Raw genomic sequence first — 12,399 nt, 5'->3', positions numbered from 1 at the left:
CTTCTGAGCCTTGAGGAACAGGGGATAGAAAAGGGAAAATGTTGTAGTTTTATTTTTATCTGCTTTATTCCCCACACACTTTTTCTTGGACTCAGTCTGGACTCTCTGAGTTCCCCATCAACCTTATATATGGTTGGGGTACCCACAACCCTATACTGGTTGTGAGTCACCTTGGCACTAGTTGGGGTACCGCCTTAATCTAGGGATTCCCTTAGCTACCAGAATATATGTTTTATCCCTGTGCCCCCTTCTCCTTTCTGGGCTGTGCTGAAGCAGGGTAGCCTAGTGGTGAATTGCACTTGCGTTTTCAAGGGGAGGTTGTGAATGCAGCTGTTAGCAAAGGCAACACAAGTAGCAGTACAGTACTGTGGTTAAGGAAATGCTGATAGTGAAAACACCCACTCTCAGCTCGTCAGTGCAGGCAGTAAAGTTAACAGAACACAAAACTGTGAAGGATAAAATATCCCTAAGCATATCTCTATGCTTTATAGAAACCACTCGTCTCCATATTTATCTGTCTGCTGTGCTTTTTTACTAATACTGTTTTCTATCCGAGGTGACTTTGGAATGCTGCTTGCACAGACTCTGGCCCACGCAATAAAGAAGTAGCAAAGTGACCTAAAGCCGACTGATTACAGAGAAAACGAAACATAACTTCAGAAAGCAAGGACACACGGCATTCCTGTGAAACTTGCATCTGCCGACAAGACCCCCGCCCCCATCGTGCCTTTTTTCTACTAACTAATGTAATAATATAATTGGATAAGCTTTGCCGCATAATAGGTGTGGCATTGAATGATTGGCTAGTGTTAGCCTACTTTGATATAAACAGATTGTAATACAAAAAACTCAGCAGTCTTGTCTTGACTACTTGTCTGAGGAAACTAATACGTGACTCTGTGTCATTATTGGGATCCGGGGTGCACCCAGGCCTAAGATACATAATTTGGAGCCCACATCTGAGCAGTAGATACCCTCGATTGAAGGGACCTTAACAGTTGGCGTAGTCGGCAGGATCCTTGTGAAGGGACATCGGAACAATCCTGAACCCATCTCCATCCAAGGAGGACGTCCCCTGTCCGGACTGATCTGGGGGTCTGATCAACCTCTAAGGACAAGGTAAGATATATTCAGAATATATTTTTACCGAACTCCTGTCAGTCTGTTCAGGTTGGCGACACTTGGTTGATGGGCTAAGTATTGTTAATCTATACAAGACCATAGAGTCCGGTGGTTCCCGCCAAGGATTTATATAGTTGGTAAGGTCTTGTGCCTGCCAGATGTGTGGTTTATGTTCATATGTCATAAGGGTTACGGAATAACGACATTATAAGTAGTTAGGGGACGAGTGTGTAAGGATATCTATTGTTAGATAATAGGAGGATCGTCCATACAGGTGACGGTCCGGGGACGGTCTGCGCGCCTCCCCGTCTAGGTCAATTTATCGCTGAAGCTCAAGAGTCCAGGTACCGCCGGTAATTGGCGCACATGTCCGAGGTTGTTTTTAAAATAGACAATGTTCTCGCAGTTTTTAAAGAAGGATTTGCCTTCTGGTGCACGGGATTCCGTAACTCTTGTGACAGAACGGGAGGGAAAGAAGTATACCAAGAAATGTAAATTGTTGTTCAAAGTATTGGATTTACCCCCTACGGGAAGGTTGCAACCAAAAATGTTGAAAGATAGAATCCAGGCATGTAAAGGAATGTTGAAAGATGAAGGATTGTGGGAGAATGCTGAGAAATTTTTGAGTGTGGCTATTGAGCTTCAAAAGGAAGGTTTCACTGAAATAGAATGTGGAGGGAAAGATAAGGAAAGTTACTGTTATATGAAAGTACCCGAAAGTGACAAAACTATACCTTCTACCCCTAAAGTTAACCCTCCCCCTCCATATCCTCAAAATAGTCTATATCCCGTGAAATCACCATATTGGGTATGTCCCATATGCAAATTACAGAACCCAGTATTACGGGATAATTGTTACTCCTGTGGAGCTCACCGCCCCCGTGAGCCTGCTAGTCAGGAAAAAGACGAGGAAATAAAAGTATGCCCCCTTGTCACTCCCTCTGGCCAGTATTTTCTGCCACCAAACAAACCCACGGCTCCGACCGTGCCACTGTACCCTGTCAGCACGCAGCCCGCAGATCTGACTCAATTAAGAAATGAGATCAGTGCCATCGAAGAAAGGAGGGCAAATGAGACTTATGCCACAGAGGAAAGAAGGGCTGAGACCCCGTCCCCTGCTTCTGCAGTATCATCGTGGTCACGGGGCTGGGGTCGCGATAACCTCTGGTGTCCCGGACCCATTTTTGAGAAAGTTTTCACGGGTAAATCTCAGCAGGTGATGGTGCAAGTAATGAAGGCTGATATCACTAGTCTGGCTATAGGAGCAATTGTTAACCCTGTAAATAGTAGGCTCCAACACAAAGGAGGTTTGGCTAGGATAATTAGTGACAGGGGTGGCCCAAGTATTCAACATGATTCTGACAAATATATTCAAGACCACGGAGAGGTTCCGGTGGGAGGTATAGCGGTTACCGGACCAGGGGATTTACCGTGCAGTTTGATTATACATGCAGCAGGTCCAGTGTACCGCGATTATGCCCCAGAAAGAGCCAAACAGTTGCTGCAAAGTGCGGTGCATGCATCTATTATGTATGCTTCCAGCCTCAAACCCTCTACCCTAATCGACCGCTCTATAGCGTTTCCTCCCATATCTGGTGGTCTTTATGGATACCCAATTAAGCAATGTGTGAAACATATTGTGCAAGCTGTGTTAAAAACAATAAAAGAGGATCCTGTGGAATTGGATGCTATTATTCTTGTGGCCAATGATGGGGAGAAACCTCTGTTGTTTAAGGAAGCATGTGAAAATACAGCACAAACTTTCCCCATTGTTAAAACAGTACCACGACCCAAGCAGGGTGACTCACAGCTATGCAATGATACAAACCCGGAAGGAACAGTTAGGTATGTCAAGTTCACGCCCCAACAAAGTTCCACCCTATTGCAACAACTCCCCGACCCAGAAGACAAACCCATGCCCTTTTATAGAATGTTGCGTCAGATTCAACAGAACTATTCTGCAACATGGGCGGATTTAAAATCCCTTACGATGTTAAAGGCAGGAGATTCGTTCTGGCCCCTTATTGAAAAATCTCTCAATGATGCCAGGATAGTTGATGACACAGACTATAAATCTGGTGAGGATTTTTTGGAACAGATACAGCTATGGGCTCAGGATAGACTTTCAGACCAGACCCCATCACTTAAAGACATCACACAAGAGGCTACTGAATCAGTAGAAAAATATCACACTAGGTTGCTCCAGTTGTTTAGGGATATGGGATTCTCCACCAGCAATAAATTACAGGCTAATTTACTGGCAGCTGCATTTATGGATGGACTTACTCCAAAGCTACGAGCTGCAGTCCAAGAGGGATGTCCATGGATGACCTCATTGGGGTACACAGAAGCCCTTACAATAGCTAAAGCATTCCAGAAAAAACAAACGCAGGCGACGCATAAAAAGATTCTAGTTGCGGGCCATGAAGACACTGAAGTGTCTGTTCTGTACAATACTTCAGCCCCACCCCAGGGAAATCCACCTCAGCAACTGTATCCCCCTGCTCCATTTCAGAACCAGGGATATCAGGCCCAATCAAATCAGGGGTATGCCGGCAATAGGCCCCAAGGCCCACCAAGAATCAGGGGTCCCTGCTACCATTGCGGCAGGCTGGGACACCTCAAAAGAGATTGCCGGGACCGTATGAGAGGAAGCCAACCTGTGCGTAACTACGATAACAATGGACGATGGCCTATGTCCCCATGGCAGCAACCCCAACAACGGGTTTCTATCGCAGAGCGACCTCAAAACGAAATCCCTTTGCCCCGTCCGTATCCCTATAATACCTACCCTGGTCCCCCTACTCCCCAATGAAGTGCGGGCCAACCCGTTTCCACCATGGCTGCTATATCCAAATACAGCTACCCGAACGGTTCATCTATCACGCTGCAAGTTGCAGGAGAACCGGTCTCTTTTATGGTGGATACGGGAGCGGCCAGATCAGTCATAATAGCCGAGGATCTGCCCCAAGGAATAGATCTTTCCCCCGATTTTATGACGTGTATAGGGATTACAGGACAATCTTTGGATACCCCCCTCACTGTACCAGTTCATGTAGGCCCCTTCCCTGAAGTTATGTCCAGATTTTTAGTCTCCAGTTCCTGTCCAGTTAATCTGTTGGGAGCGGATCTGTTGTCCCATATGAGAGCAACGTTGCAATATGACGAGTCGGGCCTACGAGTACAGTTACACGACCCGACTTCCTCTGATTCTCCTGAGGCATCGTGTTGTTTTTATGCCCTTCCTGTATTATTCCAGCAAATTATGACCATGAACACAACATCACCTGTTCCTTCTTGGGTCAAGGAAAAGGTGCCATCAGAAGTATGGTCATTAGGCCCAGATGATATCGGACGCTTACCCGTGCCTCCAGTAGAAGTACGACTCAAACCCAACGTCGTACCGCCAAGAGTACCGCAATACCCACTCAAGGCAATAACGGAGCAAAGCCTACAAAAACAAATTGCAATGCTCGAAGAAAAAGGGGCCCTGATAAAATGCACTTCCCCTTGCAATACACCTCTGTTTCCAGTCCAAAAGAAAACGGCGAAAAATGAACCAGCCAAATATCGACTGGTTCAAGATCTCAGGGCAATCAATGCCGCCACTATTCTGGAAACTCCAGTTGTCCCTAACCCACATACTCTTCTTAGCCAAATCCCGCCTGACTGTGAGGCCTATACGGTCCTGGATTTGGCAAATGCCTTTTTTTCCGTGCCTCTTCACCCCGACTCTCAGTTTCTCTTCGCCTTCACCTTCAGAGGAATTCAGCGTACTTGGACCGTTATGCCACAAGGTGCCCAGAATAGCCCTAACCAGTTCACACAGGCCATGAAATTCTGCCTTGAACCCTGGATACAAGCCCATACAGAAATCACGTTACTTCAATATGTGGATGATCTTCTTATATGTGCACCTTCTATTCCAGTGTGTGAACAGGCCTCAGTATCCTTATTGATTCATCTCGCATCCATCAACTCGAAGGTCTCAGAAGCCAAGGTACAGTGGTGTAGCCCGAAGGTTGTTTTCCTTGGACATTGTTTATCTAAAGGAGAAAAACATCTCACTCCTGATCGAATTGACACAGTTGACAGACTGACAATGCCCACGAATATCCGTGGTCTCCAACAAATTCTAGGACTTATCACTTTTTGTCGCCAATGGATTCCAAATGCGTCCCAATATATGCAACCACTGTACGACGCTATAAAGAGACCAGAATTGCTTAAGGACTCCATCCAAGGACCAAAACTACAGGAGTCCTTCCATATATTGAAGGACCTGGTTACACACGCCCCAGCATTGGGCCTCCCAGACTACGACCAGTCTTTTACTCTATTTGTGGACGAACATGATGGCTTTGCTACGGGTGTCCTCACACAACCGCACGGTAACCGAATGAGACCTCTGGCTTACTACTCTGCTAAATTGGACTCTGTATCACAAGGGCACCCATCCTGCTTCCGAGCAGTACAAGCAACATTCGAAATTTTCAACAGGGCAGCAGACATTGTTATGGGTCACCCTCTTGTTATCCAAGCACCGCATGACATCCATGCAATTCTGAACCTGTCTAGGCCGAAATACCTAACCATGCAACGTTTACTGAGGCTACAGTCTGCACTGCTCATACCAGACTATGTCACCCTGAAGAAATGTACAGTACTCAACCCTGCAACGCTTATTCCGGTGGAAGGGGGGATCCATGAGGCGGAAGACCATGACTGTATAACAGAACTACAGCGGCAAGGTACCCCATCCCGGGCTCAACAGAAACCTTTCGAAAACCCTGATCTATCCCTTTTTACTGATGGTTCCAGATTTGCTGATGAACACGGACGTTTCCATACCGGATACGCCGTCACCACAGTCGACCAAGTGATCCAAGCAGAAGCTCTCCCCAGCCATATATCGGCACAAGAAGCGGAGATAATTGCTGTCGAAAGAGCCTGTAACCTCGCAGAAGGTCAAAAGGTCAACATTTATACAGACAGTGCCTATGCTTTTGGAGTCACTCATGATTTTGAAACCATCTGGGCTAATCGTGGATTCATTACAGCAAGTGGAACGCCGGTCAAGCATGCGGATGCCATAAAAAGACTATTGGACTCTCTACAGCTACCCAAGGAAGTGGCGGTAGTAAAAATCAAAGCACATGGAAAGGTGAATACACCAGAGACACAGGGAAATTTCCTCGCGGACCAAGCAGCCAAGCAAGCTGCCCTTCAAGAAGACAAGACTCGAAAAGATCCACCGTCATCAGCGTTGCAGGAGGCCACAGTTGTTGCACCAGTAATAACAAGAAGTGCCAAGAAAATTTCTCCCTCGAACGATATAGATCCTTACCAAAAACAGATGAAGAAGGAACAAGAAACAGTACCTAAAGAAGAAAAAGAGGATTGGGAGAAGGCAGGAGCAACACAAGAAAAACAAACTGGACTATGGAAAATCAAAGACCATATCTGTGTGCCCCGACATATGTACTATGCAATCGCCACCTGGGCACATGGACCCACTCACAGAGGACATAACCAAGCATTAGCAGTAATAAACAAATTATACTTTGCACCTGGTATTAGAAAGATTCTGGTGGAGTTGAACAAAGCTTGTGGTATCTGTCAAACCTGCAATCCAGGAAAAACTGAACCTACACCTCCAAAACATCTTACGAAACCAGACTTTCCCTTTCAAAGGATACAAATTGATCATATACAAATGCCAAAATCAGGACGATATGAGTATGCACTTGTAGTAGTGGATATGTTCTCAGGATGGCCCAAAGCGTACCCTGTGTCTAATATGACAGCAAGAACCACCGCAAAGAAACTGATTACTGAACTCTGCTGCAGATTCGGGTTTCCTGAAATAATAGAAAGTGACCAGGGCCCAGCTTTCACTGCTAGTATTTTTAAGGATATACTACAGACCCTGGGTATGACACAGGCCCTCCATACCCCATATCATCCCCAGAGTAGTGGGAAAGTTGAGCGGATGAACCAGACCCTTAAGACAGCCTTGCTAAAAATGACCCAGGAAAGCCAACTTCCTTGGCCCGACCTTCTACCTATAGCTCTGTTCCATGTTAGAACCACACCACAGTCTAGGTCTGGGTTGTCTCCTTTTGAAGTGTTATTTGGAAGTACAGTTAGAACTAGAAATATTTGCGAGAATGCGAACCTTAGGGAGATGCATGATAGACAAGTATATTATGTTATCAAGCTCAGTGAGGAGTTATCTAACCTCCATTCTGTAGTATTGTTTTCTCTTCCAGATCCCAACACTGACGACACAACTCATGAGATAAAACCAGGAGATTGGGTCTATGTGAAGAAGTACGTGAGGAAGCACGCATTGGACCCGAGATACACAGGCCCCCATCTGGTAACTTTGGTCACCCCCACATCTGTAAAGATACAAGGAAAATCTACCTGGATACATGCATCCCACTGCAAAAGGACAACCACCCCTCTTCCTTAAAGTAATGTATCATATACTAAGATTTTTCTTTCTGATCCCCTATGTTGTGGCCTATCAAGTCGCCATCACCAAAGAGATAGGGGAAACTACATTTTGGTACAATTCCTCAAACGCAGACATCGCGACGTACAAATTCGACTATTGTGATGTTGCCAAGTGTAGTAACACGTCAATACCATGGACCTGTTACCAAAATAGACCAGAATATAAAAATATATATATCTGTGTGACGGATATGTACTGGGGAAATAGTTGTGGATACTGGGGCGCAGTTGGGTGGAACACTGGAACTGACTGGGGGTATAAACCACAATCAGCAATGAACCGCAAGGATAAAAAAGGTAAATCCCTGATCTCTCGTATGACACTTCAGTACAAGGGAATATGTGCTAAGGGCCAAATTCACAATAGTATACCTTTGATACTAACGATCGAGAATCCTAGTAAAGGGGACGCGGGACTATATATTATGGGCGAATACGACTATTATCGACGGGTTTATGAATCCAACCGACAACTCATCCCCTTTTATCTTCAAGATATGCATAACAATAATGAATGGAAAGACCCCGTTTCCCCACAACGCAGTCAATTCCAAAGTACTAAAGGTATGATCGCACTCGGCAACCCCACTTTTCACGATACGATGGCCCTAGAAACAGGATTTTCAGACGTCAATCTGTGGTTGGAATGGATGAGGTATTCCTCACAGAGAAATAACAAAAGTAACTGTTATGTCTGCGCTGCAGCTAGGCCCCACCTTGGCACAGTACCTTTAAATATACCTATAAATGTAGAAGAGTGTTTCATTAGTTTGTACACCAGCAGAAGCTCCAACCACTCTCATTGTGAAGAATGGAAACAAAGATATCCCCTCACTACCAAGGCCCCGAAGCCCGGGGAGGGAATTACTGTGTACAAGGGTAATTACATCTGTTACGAGTCTTTGCAGGGTACCAGATTTTTGGGTAACTTCACGCAGGGATATTGTGTAGGATTCTCCAATATGTCCGGTGTTCGATTACAAAATCAGGTTCAGTCATTGGGAGATATATATTGGTTATGTGGGGATCTCAAAGTAAGAACCAGACTTGAAGGAAATTGGACAGGACAATGTGCTTTAATAAAAATCCTGATGCCCATGCATATTATACCTCTGGAACCAGATCAATCTGGGCTATCGGTAAAAATATCTAGAATCAACAAACGAGAAGTCCCAGCAGGGAGTCTAGATCCACATGTATATATTGATGCGATAGGAGTCCCAAGGGGGGTCCCAGATGAGTTTAAAGCTAGAGATCAAGTAAAAGCCGGTTTTGAGTCATTTCTTATGCCCCTAGTCACAGTAAACAAGAATGTGGATTGGATTAATTATATTTACTATAATCAACAAAGGTTTGTGAACTACACCCGTGATGCCCTACAGGGTATAGCCGACCAACTAGGACCAACTTCCACGATGACTTTCCAGAATAGAATGGCTCTAGATATGCTATTGGCAGAGAAAGGAGGGGTTTGCCATATGATTGGAGATGCGTGCTGTACATATATTCCCGGGAATACAGGGCCGGACGGTAAGGTCACCACAGCTATTAATAAACTAAAGAATTTATCAGAGGAACTCAAACGGAATTCAGGTATTACGGACCCCTGGGACCAATATTTTTTATGGTTATCTGGATGGCGACAATGGTTGACCCAACTTGCAGTAGTTCTTCTGGTCATTCTGTTTGTTTTCGCGATAGTGATTTTTTGTATTGTTCCTTGTTGCAAGGGTCTATGTAAAAAAGCTGGATCCGAGTGGGTACCCACTATGGTTCTTCGAAACGATACCCAAGTCATTTTGGAAAACATGCCATTACAAAAACAAGAGAACATAAGAACAGTCCATTATCGTACTCTGGAGTAACAGGGGTGACCAATCAAGTTCCCAGACCCTAGTTTGTTTGTCGGTAGGGAAGGGACTCCTTGTGTATGTTCTGTAGGTCTTCGAGTTTAGCGAGCAAGCAGTTGTCGGGGATGAGAGAAGCTCATGAACAGCCGACCAACACCCTCAGGTAGTTTTTCTAAGGTTAAGATTAGTCATAGGGAAAGTATATCCTTTTTGGTTTAGGTTTTTTATTATTTTTATAAGATTATGTTTGTCTCGTGGTTTCTAGGGGGGACTGTGAAGGATAAAATATCCCTAAGCATATCTCTATGCTTTATAGAAACCACTCGTCTCCATATTTATCTGTCTGCTGTGCTTTTTTACTAATACTGTTTTCTATCCGAGGTGACTTTGGAATGCTGCTTGCACAGACTCTGGCCCACGCAATAAAGAAGTAGCAAAGTGACCTAAAGCCGACTGATTACAGAGAAAACGAAACATAACTTCAGAAAGCAAGGACACACGGCATTCCTGTGAAACTTGCATCTGCCGACAAGACCCCCGCCCCCATCGTGCCTTTTTTCTACTAACTAATGTAATAATATAATTGGATAAGCTTTGCCGCATAATAGGTGTGGCATTGAATGATTGGCTAGTGTTAGCCTACTTTGATATAAACAGATTGTAATACAAAAAACTCAGCAGTCTTGTCTTGACTACTTGTCTGAGGAAACTAATACGTGACTCTGTGTCATTATTGGGATCCGGGGTGCACCCAGGCCTAAGATACATAATTTGGAGCCCACATCTGAGCAGTAGATACCCTCGATTGAAGGGACCTTAACAAAACCACAGCAAGCTCTTTTTGGGAACCCCTGAGCCCCCACAAAATATATGTATGTATTTAAGTGTCAAAATGGAGTGCTACTGTATTGAGCATGGCATATGTATACAACAGACGACAGAGACGCCCAATGCTACATCCAACATGACAGAAATACACAGTAAAATACTTATATAGTCTCTTGAAAAAGGGTCATTTAGTTTAATCTTAATCCTAATAGAGGTATATTAGTATTTTATCTGGTAGTGTTAGGACTTGCGAACGGGTGTCTGCCTTGTCGTGGCTCGCAAGCTTACAACGCTTTGGCCAAAGGGTTAAACTAAATGACCCTTTCTCAAGAGAATATATAAGTATTTTACTGTGTATTTCTGTCATGTTGGATGTAGCATTGGGCTTCTCTGTCGCCAGGCAGTAAATTTATCAGAAGCTCCTTGTTCGTTGTAAATGTAACTGTTAGCAAGGGAAACAAAAGTAGCAGTACTATGGTTCAGGCAATGCTGATATAGGAACAGCACCCACTCTCAGCTTGTCAGTGCAGGCAGTGTCAACGGTTCCTCCACAAAACCCCCCTTGAAACTCATACTCTAGCAATCCCTGCTTGCTGGCATGCCCGGAAAGGGAAAAACACCAAAAATACTTTTATTACAGGCAATATAACAGAATGGTACAGTGTTACTGGGCCCAAGAGCTAACTCTCTTGGACCCTTATACACGGATCAGGAGTAACCAAAACGGGCTTAACCTTTATTTGAGAGCCTACCGTCACAGTATATATGTATATATGTGTAGCCCTGTGTAATTTTGGGTTACATGCCTCTCTCCTTCTGTGCAGTAATCCCTGTTAAGAGGGCAGGTTTGCCAGAAGTTATCATGGAGGTTTGCCCTCAACCCCTTGTGAGGTGTAATATGTTCAGGGGTGGGCCTTCTGGAGCTATATAATACGCATCACTTCCTAAAGTTAGTCTGTTATGTCTGGGTCAAGTGTCTAGTGCAAGTGTCTGCTCTGTGAGACTAAAGTTCCAGATCAAGTAGTTGCAGTGTGACAAGCTGACCCCACACTGTGTTAGGGCTCTGGCACAGATGGTGGCCCTCCCTTAGGGGAGAGGTGGCAGAGATATCCCTGTCTCTATTACAGAGTCAGGAGGGAACTTCCTTGAGGTGGGCAACTATGCTGATGTGCGGCTAAGTACCGGCCACTATGATGGGCAGTCTGCCGTGGATGATGTCAATAAAGATGCCCGTGATTCAAAGAGCCTTCTTGCCTGAGACTGGAGTTAATCAGGGAGAAGTTGCACCCAGGGGTTCTCTTCCAGATACTCCTCCCTGCTATCGTGGGGACCTGGAAGAGATGGAGGCGCTGTACCAACTGTGAGTAGAACTCAGAACTACCTCACGAGCCAGCCCTGGTGAAATCCCCACTACCATCAAGCGGGAGACTCAGGAGTCCTGTGAGCCAGCAGGTGCACCGCATAACATGACACGTAACGGGGGGCAGTTTTCTCACATAGGGATCAGGATCAGAAGGGCCCTGGAAACACCGTTACAATTGTAGGCGCTGCTGAGATCATCAGGACAGGCTTTTGCTAGGCTGACTAGGAAACCGGGAAATGTATGCTACCAGTAATGTGCTGCAAAAGGACGGAAGCCTAGGGTAGTCAGGAGTACCATGGTCACTCACAAAGCACACCCTAGGGCCTGATATGGAGTAAGGTAGATCTGGAGACAGGGCTATAGCTGTTCTAGTCACTTTGAGGCAGCTAGTCGTAGGATGCCTTAAGGAGTAGCCTGATTAACGCGGGTCAGGAACTCCTGGGAGGGTCTGCGCTAGGTGTAGCCAACAGTAGGTGACGCCCTAAGTACTGCATGGAGAAGCCAGAGTACTCTAGCCAGTAACCATACTACCAACCACGGAGCACATACTGGGGGATATCGTGTACAGCATACAGAGAGAGAGTTAGCCTAGCCTGAGGTAGTGCATACATGAGTGAGACACACATGAGATACATGTAGAGGCGCACTGGCATACTTTATTGCATCGGAAATGGCGGCTGCCCAGCAGAGAGGAGCACCATGTGTGATCGCAAT

At 45.3% G+C, this 12,399-nt stretch overlaps 1 long non-coding RNA gene across 1 annotated transcript; it reads left to right on the top strand.

The window, feature by feature from the left end:
* The first annotated feature begins 451 nt into the window (after positions 1-451).
* On the top strand, positions 452-10,207 carry LOC142493150 (uncharacterized). The gene is made up of 2 exons (XR_012801025.1): positions 452-1,119; positions 7,377-10,207. It is a non-coding gene; the product is annotated as an uncharacterized LOC142493150 (long non-coding RNA).
* Positions 10,208-12,399: the final 2,192 nt, after the last annotated feature.

Source organism: Ascaphus truei, chromosome 4 (assembly GCF_040206685.1).
Source record: "Ascaphus truei isolate aAscTru1 chromosome 4, aAscTru1.hap1, whole genome shotgun sequence".
NCBI classification, from domain to species: domain Eukaryota; kingdom Metazoa; phylum Chordata; class Amphibia; order Anura; family Ascaphidae; genus Ascaphus; species Ascaphus truei.
The sequence above is the reverse complement of the archived record's forward strand: the minus strand, read 5'-3'. Positions and strand labels throughout refer to the sequence as shown.